General features: G+C 55.7%; 1 non-coding gene across 1 annotated transcript in view; it reads left to right on the top strand.

Moving 5' to 3' along the window:
- Window positions 1–7497: 7497 nt before the first annotated feature.
- The window catches only part of LOC144419331 (small subunit ribosomal RNA), a 1810-nt gene continuing 1807 nt past the window's right edge, over window positions 7498–7500 (top strand). The window contains exon 1 of the ribosomal RNA XR_013473999.1: window positions 7498–7500. This exon is cut by the window's right edge and continues 1807 nt beyond it. This is a non-coding gene — a ribosomal RNA (small subunit ribosomal RNA).

Raw genomic sequence — 7500 nt, 5'->3', positions numbered from 1 at the left:
AAGAAGCCGAGCCGAAAAAAGTTAATGTACAAACGTGCAAGCATACTAACCTAACCCTAGGTAAGGCATGTCAGAGCGAAAGACAGTAATTTCGAATGAGCCAAGAAAGAGCGGTGCGGGGCCGGTCGGAGCGCACCCTTTTCTCGGTGGCTGGCGGGCGAGAGAGTGCTGCGTCGCCGGCATCGGCGTCGAAAGAAGCCGAGCCGAAAAAAGTTAATGTACAAACGTGCAAGCATACTAACCTAACCCTAGGTAAGGCATGTCAGAGCGAAAGACAGTAAACTCGAATGAGCCATGAAAGAGCGGTGCGGGGCCGGTCGGAGCGCACCCTTTTCTCGGTGGCTGGCGGGCGAGAGAGTGCTGCGTCGCCGGCATCGGCGTCGAAAGAAGCCGAGCCGAAAAAAGTTAAAGTACAAACGTGCAAGCATACTAACCTAACCCTAGGTAAGGCATGTCAGAGCGAAAGACAGTAATTTCGAATGAGCCAAGAAAGAGCGGTGCGGGGCCGGTCGGAGCGCACCCTTTTCTAGGTGGCTGGCGGGCGAGAGAGTGCTGCGTCGCCGGCATCGGCGTCGAAAGAAGCCGAGCCAAAAAAAGTTAAAGTACAAACGTGCAAGCATACTAACCTAACCCTAGGTAAGGCATGTCAGAGCGAAAGACAGTAATTTCGAATGAGCCATGAAAGAGCGGTGCGGGGCCGGTCGGAGCGCACCCTTTTCTCGGTGGCTGGCGGGCGAGAGAGTGCTGCGTCGCCGGCATCGGCGTCGAAAGAAGCCGAGCCGAAAAAAGTTAAAGTACAAACGTGCAAGCATACTAACCTAACCCTAGGTAAGGCATGTCAGAGCGAAAGACAGTAATTTCGAATGAGCCAAGAAAGAGCGGTGCGGGGCCGGTCGGAGCGCACCCTTTTCTAGGTGGCTGGCGGGCGAGAGAGTGCTGCGTCGCCGGCATCGGCGTCGAAAGAAGCCGAGCCAAAAAAAGTTAAAGTACAAACGTGCAAGCATACTAACCCAACCCTAGGTAAGGCATGTCAGAGCGAAAGACAGTAATTTCGAATGAGCCAAGAAAGAGCGGTGCGGGGCCGGTCGGAGCGCACCCTTTTCTCGGTGGCTGGCGGGCGAGAGAGTGCTGCGTCGCCGGCATCGGCGTCGAAAGAAGCCGAGCCGAAAAAAGTTAAAGTACAAACGTGCAAGCATACTAACCTAACCCTAGGTAAGGCATGTCAGAGCGAAAGACAGTAATTTCGAATGAGCCAAGAAAGAGCGGTGCGGGGCCGGTCGGAGCGCACCCTTTTCTAGGTGGCTGGCGGGCGAGAGAGTGCTGCGTCGCCGGCATCGGCGTCGAAAGAAGCCGAGCCAAAAAAAGTTAAAGTACAAACGTGCAAGCATACTAACCTAACCCTAGGTAAGGCATGTCAGAGCGAAAGACAGTAAACTCGAATGAGCCATGAAAGAGCGGTGCGGGGCCGGTCGGAGCGCACCCTTTTCTCGGTGGCTGGCGGGCGAGAGAGTGCTGCGTCGCCGGCATCGGCGTCGAAAGAAGCCGAGCCAAAAAAAGTTAAAGTACAAACGTGCAAGCATACTAACCTAACCCTAGGTAAGGCATGTCAGAGCGAAAGACAGTAATTTCGAATGAGCCATGAAAGAGCGGTGCGGGGCCGGTCGGAGCGCACCCTTTTCTCGGTGGCTGGCGGGCGAGAGAGTGCTGCGTCGCCGGCATCGGCGTCGAAAGAAGCCGAGCCGAAAAAAGTTAATGTACAAACGTGCAAGCATACTAACCTAACCCTAGGTAAGGCATGTCAGAGCGAAAGACAGTAATTTCGAATGAGCCAAGAAAGAGCGGTGCGGGGCCGGTCGGAGCGCACCCTTTTCTCGGTGGCTGGCGGGCGAGAGAGTGCTGCGTCGCCGGCATCGGCGTCGAAAGAAGCCGAGCCGAAAAAAGTTAATGTACAAACGTGCAAGCATACTAACCTAACCCTAGGTAAGGCATGTCAGAGCGAAAGACAGTAAACTCGAATGAGCCATGAAAGAGCGGTGCGGGGCCGGTCGGAGCGCACCCTTTTCTCGGTGGCTGGCGGGCGAGAGAGTGCTGCGTCGCCGGCATCGGCGTCGAAAGAAGCCGAGCCGAAAAAAGTTAAAGTACAAACGTGCAAGCATACTAACCTAACCCTAGGTAAGGCATGTCAGAGCGAAAGACAGTAATTTCGAATGAGCCAAGAAAGAGCGGTGCGGGGCCGGTCGGAGCGCACCCTTTTCTAGGTGGCTGGCGGGCGAGAGAGTGCTGCGTCGCCGGCATCGGCGTCGAAAGAAGCCGAGCCAAAAAAAGTTAAAGTACAAACGTGCAAGCATACTAACCTAACCCTAGGTAAGGCATGTCAGAGCGAAAGACAGTAATTTCGAATGAGCCATGAAAGAGCGGTGCGGGGCCGGTCGGAGCGCACCCTTTTCTCGGTGGCTGGCGGGCGAGAGAGTGCTGCGTCGCCGGCATCGGCGTCGAAAGAAGCCGAGCCGAAAAAAGTTAAAGTACAAACGTGCAAGCATACTAACCTAACCCTAGGTAAGGCATGTCAGAGCGAAAGACAGTAATTTCGAATGAGCCAAGAAAGAGCGGTGCGGGGCCGGTCGGAGCGCACCCTTTTCTAGGTGGCTGGCGGGCGAGAGAGTGCTGCGTCGCCGGCATCGGCGTCGAAAGAAGCCGAGCCAAAAAAAGTTAAAGTACAAACGTGCAAGCATACTAACCTAACCCTAGGTAAGGCATGTCAGAGCGAAAGACAGTAATTTCGAATGAGCCAAGAAAGAGCGGTGCGGGGCCGGTCGGAGCGCACCCTTTTCTCGGTGGCTGGCGGGCGAGAGAGTGCTGCGTCGCCGGCATCGGCGTCGAAAGAAGCCGAGCCGAAAAAAGTTAAAGTACAAACGTGCAAGCATACTAACCTAACCCTAGGTAAGGCATGTCAGAGCGAAAGACAGTAATTTCGAATGAGCCAAGAAAGAGCGGTGCGGGGCCGGTCGGAGCGCACCCTTTTCTAGGTGGCTGGCGGGCGAGAGAGTGCTGCGTCGCCGGCATCGGCGTCGAAAGAAGCCGAGCCAAAAAAAGTTAAAGTACAAACGTGCAAGCATACTAACCTAACCCTAGGTAAGGCATGTCAGAGCGAAAGACAGTAATTTCGAATGAGCCATGAAAGAGCGGTGCGGGGCCGGTCGGAGCGCACCCTTTTCTCGGTGGCTGGCGGGCGAGAGAGTGCTGCGTCGCCGGCATCGGCGTCGAAAGAAGCCGAGCCGAAAAAAGTTAATGTACAAACGTGCAAGCATACTAACCTAACCCTAGGTAAGGCATGTCAGAGCGAAAGACAGTAATTTCGAATGAGCCAAGAAAGAGCGGTGCGGGGCCGGTCGGAGCGCACCCTTTTCTCGGTGGCTGGCGGGCGAGAGAGTGCTGCGTCGCCGGCATCGGCGTCGAAAGAAGCCGAGCCGAAAAAAGTTAATGTACAAACGTGCAAGCATACTAACCTAACCCTAGGTAAGGCATGTCAGAGCGAAAGACAGTAAACTCGAATGAGCCATGAAAGAGCGGTGCGGGGCCGGTCGGAGCGCACCCTTTTCTCGGTGGCTGGCGGGCGAGAGAGTGCTGCGTCGCCGGCATCGGCGTCGAAAGAAGCCGAGCCGAAAAAAGTTAAAGTACAAACGTGCAAGCATACTAACCTAACCCTAGGTAAGGCATGTCAGAGCGAAAGACAGTAATTTCGAATGAGCCAAGAAAGAGCGGTGCGGGGCCGGTCGGAGCGCACCCTTTTCTAGGTGGCTGGCGGGCGAGAGAGTGCTGCGTCGCCGGCATCGGCGTCGAAAGAAGCCGAGCCAAAAAAAGTTAAAGTACAAACGTGCAAGCATACTAACCTAACCCTAGGTAAGGCATGTCAGAGCGAAAGACAGTAATTTCGAATGAGCCAAGAAAGAGCGGTGCGGGGCCGGTCGGAGCGCACCCTTTTCTCGGTGGCTGGCGGGCGAGAGAGTGCTGCGTCGCCGGCATCGGCGTCGAAAGAAGCCGAGCCGAAAAAAGTTAAAGTACAAACGTGCAAGCATACTAACCTAACCCTAGGTAAGGCATGTCAGAGCGAAAGACAGTAATTTCGAATGAGCCAAGAAAGAGCGGTGCGGGGCCGGTCGGAGCGCACCCTTTTCTAGGTGGCTGGCGGGCGAGAGAGTGCTGCGTCGCCGGCATCGGCGTCGAAAGAAGCCGAGCCAAAAAAAGTTAAAGTACAAACGTGCAAGCATACTAACCTAACCCTAGGTAAGGCATGTCAGAGCGAAAGACAGTAATTTCGAATGAGCCATGAAAGAGCGGTGCGGGGCCGGTCGGAGCGCACCCTTTTCTCGGTGGCTGGCGGGCGAGAGAGTGCTGCGTCGCCGGCATCGGCGTCGAAAGAAGCCGAGCCGAAAAAAGTTAATGTACAAACGTGCAAGCATACTAACCTAACCCTAGGTAAGGCATGTCAGAGCGAAAGACAGTAATTTCGAATGAGCCAAGAAAGAGCGGTGCGGGGCCGGTCGGAGCGCACCCTTTTCTCGGTGGCTGGCGGGCGAGAGAGTGCTGCGTCGCCGGCATCGGCGTCGAAAGAAGCCGAGCCGAAAAAAGTTAATGTACAAACGTGCAAGCATACTAACCTAACCCTAGGTAAGGCATGTCAGAGCGAAAGACAGTAAACTCGAATGAGCCATGAAAGAGCGGTGCGGGGCCGGTCGGAGCGCACCCTTTTCTCGGTGGCTGGCGGGCGAGAGAGTGCTGCGTCGCCGGCATCGGCGTCGAAAGAAGCCGAGCCGAAAAAAGTTAAAGTACAAACGTGCAAGCATACTAACCTAACCCTAGGTAAGGCATGTCAGAGCGAAAGACAGTAATTTCGAATGAGCCAAGAAAGAGCGGTGCGGGGCCGGTCGGAGCGCACCCTTTTCTAGGTGGCTGGCGGGCGAGAGAGTGCTGCGTCGCCGGCATCGGCGTCGAAAGAAGCCGAGCCAAAAAAAGTTAAAGTACAAACGTGCAAGCATACTAACCTAACCCTAGGTAAGGCATGTCAGAGCGAAAGACAGTAATTTCGAATGAGCCATGAAAGAGCGGTGCGGGGCCGGTCGGAGCGCACCCTTTTCTCGGTGGCTGGCGGGCGAGAGAGTGCTGCGTCGCCGGCATCGGCGTCGAAAGAAGCCGAGCCGAAAAAAGTTAAAGTACAAACGTGCAAGCATACTAACCTAACCCTAGGTAAGGCATGTCAGAGCGAAAGACAGTAATTTCGAATGAGCCAAGAAAGAGCGGTGCGGGGCCGGTCGGAGCGCACCCTTTTCTAGGTGGCTGGCGGGCGAGAGAGTGCTGCGTCGCCGGCATCGGCGTCGAAAGAAGCCGAGCCAAAAAAAGTTAAAGTACAAACGTGCAAGCATACTAACCTAACCCTAGGTAAGGCATGTCAGAGCGAAAGACAGTAATTTTGAATGAGCCAAGAAAGAGCGGTGCGGGGCCGGTCGGAGCGCACCCTTTTCTCGGTGGCTGGCGGGCGAGAGAGTGCTGCGTCGCCGGCATCGGCGTCGAAAGAATCCGAGCCGAAAAAAGTTAAAGTACAAACGTGCAAGCATACTAACCTAACCCTAGGTAAGGCATGTCAGAGCGAAAGACAGTAATTTCGAATGAGCCAAGAAAGAGCGGTGCGGGGCCGGTCGGAGCGCACCCTTTTCTAGGTGGCTGGCGGGCGAGAGAGTGCTGCGTCGCCGGCATCGGCGTCGAAAGAAGCCGAGCCAAAAAAAGTTAAAGTACAAACGTGCAAGCATACTAACCTAACCCTAGGTAAGGCATGTCAGAGCGAAAGACAGTAATTTCGAATGAGCCATGAAAGAGCGGTGCGGGGCCGGTCGGAGCGCACCCTTTTCTCGGTGGCTGGCGGGCGAGAGAGTGCTGCGTCGCCGGCATCGGCGTCGAAAGAAGCCGAGCCGAAAAAAGTTAATGTACAAACGTGCAAGCATACTAACCTAACCCTAGGTAAGGCATGTCAGAGCGAAAGACAGTAATTTCGAATGAGCCAAGAAAGAGCGGTGCGGGGCCGGTCGGAGCGCACCCTTTTCTCGGTGGCTGGCGGGCGAGAGAGTGCTGCGTCGCCGGCATCGGCGTCGAAAGAAGCCGAGCCGAAAAAAGTTAATGTACAAACGTGCAAGCATACTAACCTAACCCTAGGTAAGGCATGTCAGAGCGAAAGACAGTAAACTCGAATGAGCCATGAAAGAGCGGTGCGGGGCCGGTCGGAGCGCACCCTTTTCTCGGTGGCTGGCGGGCGAGAGAGTGCTGCGTCGCCGGCATCGGCGTCGAAAGAAGCCGAGCCAAAAAAAGTTAAAGTACAAACGTGCAAGCATACTAACCTAACCCTAGGTAAGGCATGTCAGAGCGAAAGACAGTAATTTCGAATGAGCCATGAAAGAGCGGTGCGGGGCCGGTCGGAGCGCACCCTTTTCTCGGTGGCTGGCGGGCGAGAGAGTGCTGCGTCGCCGGCATCGGCGTCGAAAGAAGCCGAGCCGAAAAAAGTTAAAGTACAAACGTGCAAGCATACTAACCTAACCCTAGGTAAGGCATGTCAGAGCGAAAGACAGTAATTTCGAATGAGCCAAGAAAGAGCGGTGCGGGGCCGGTCGGAGCGCACCCTTTTCTAGGTGGCTGGCGGGCGAGAGAGTGCTGCGTCGCCGGCATCGGCGTCGAAAGAAGCCGAGCCAAAAAAAGTTAAAGTACAAACGTGCAAGCATACTAACCTAACCCTAGGTAAGGCATGTCAGAGCGAAAGACAGTAATTTCGAATGAGCCATGAAAGAGCGGTGCGGGGCCGGTCGGAGCGCACCCTTTTCTCGGTGGCTGGCGGGCGAGAGAGTGCTGCGTCGCCGGCATCGGCGTCGAAAGAAGCCGAGCCGAAAAAAGTTAAAGTACAAACGTGCAAGCATACTAACCTAACCCTAGGTAAGGCATGTCAGAGCGAAAGACAGTAATTTCGAATGAGCCAAGAAAGAGCGGTGCGGGGCCGGTCGGAGCGCACCCTTTTCTCGGTGGCTGGCGGGCGAGAGAGTGCTGCGTCGCCGGCATCGGCGTCGAAAGAAGCCGAGCCGAAAAAAGTTAAAGTACAAACGCGATGCTAATGAGCGAGCCGTTGTCTCGACTAATATGTAGGGGGCGTTCGATCGAGCGTCTGGCTTGAGCGCTTGTCGGCCTAGCAGAACGGTCGCATTGTTATGCCCGGGTTTTAGGCACCGCTGCAGGCGGCCGGCAGAGCTCTTGTTTGTGCGAAACTGAATGGATCGAGCCCGAGAGAGGGCGAGCAAAGAAAAAACGCAAATCGCTCCGCCTGGCACTGCCGGCGAGAGCGTGGACGTCGCGGCCAGCGACTGTCGAAGCCGAGTACGGCCGCAGGCGATCGCCTCGGTCTTAAACGAATGCGACGAGCACGCGCCGGGCGGCCCAGCAAGGGCCGAGCGCAGCTGTCGCAGCTAT

This window comes from Styela clava, unplaced genomic scaffold (genome assembly GCF_964204865.1).
Source record: "Styela clava unplaced genomic scaffold, kaStyClav1.hap1.2 HAP1_SCAFFOLD_35, whole genome shotgun sequence".
NCBI classification, from domain to species: Eukaryota; Metazoa; Chordata; class Ascidiacea; order Stolidobranchia; family Styelidae; genus Styela; species Styela clava.
Note: the sequence above shows the minus strand (reverse complement) of the source record. Positions and strands in the feature narration are given on the sequence as shown.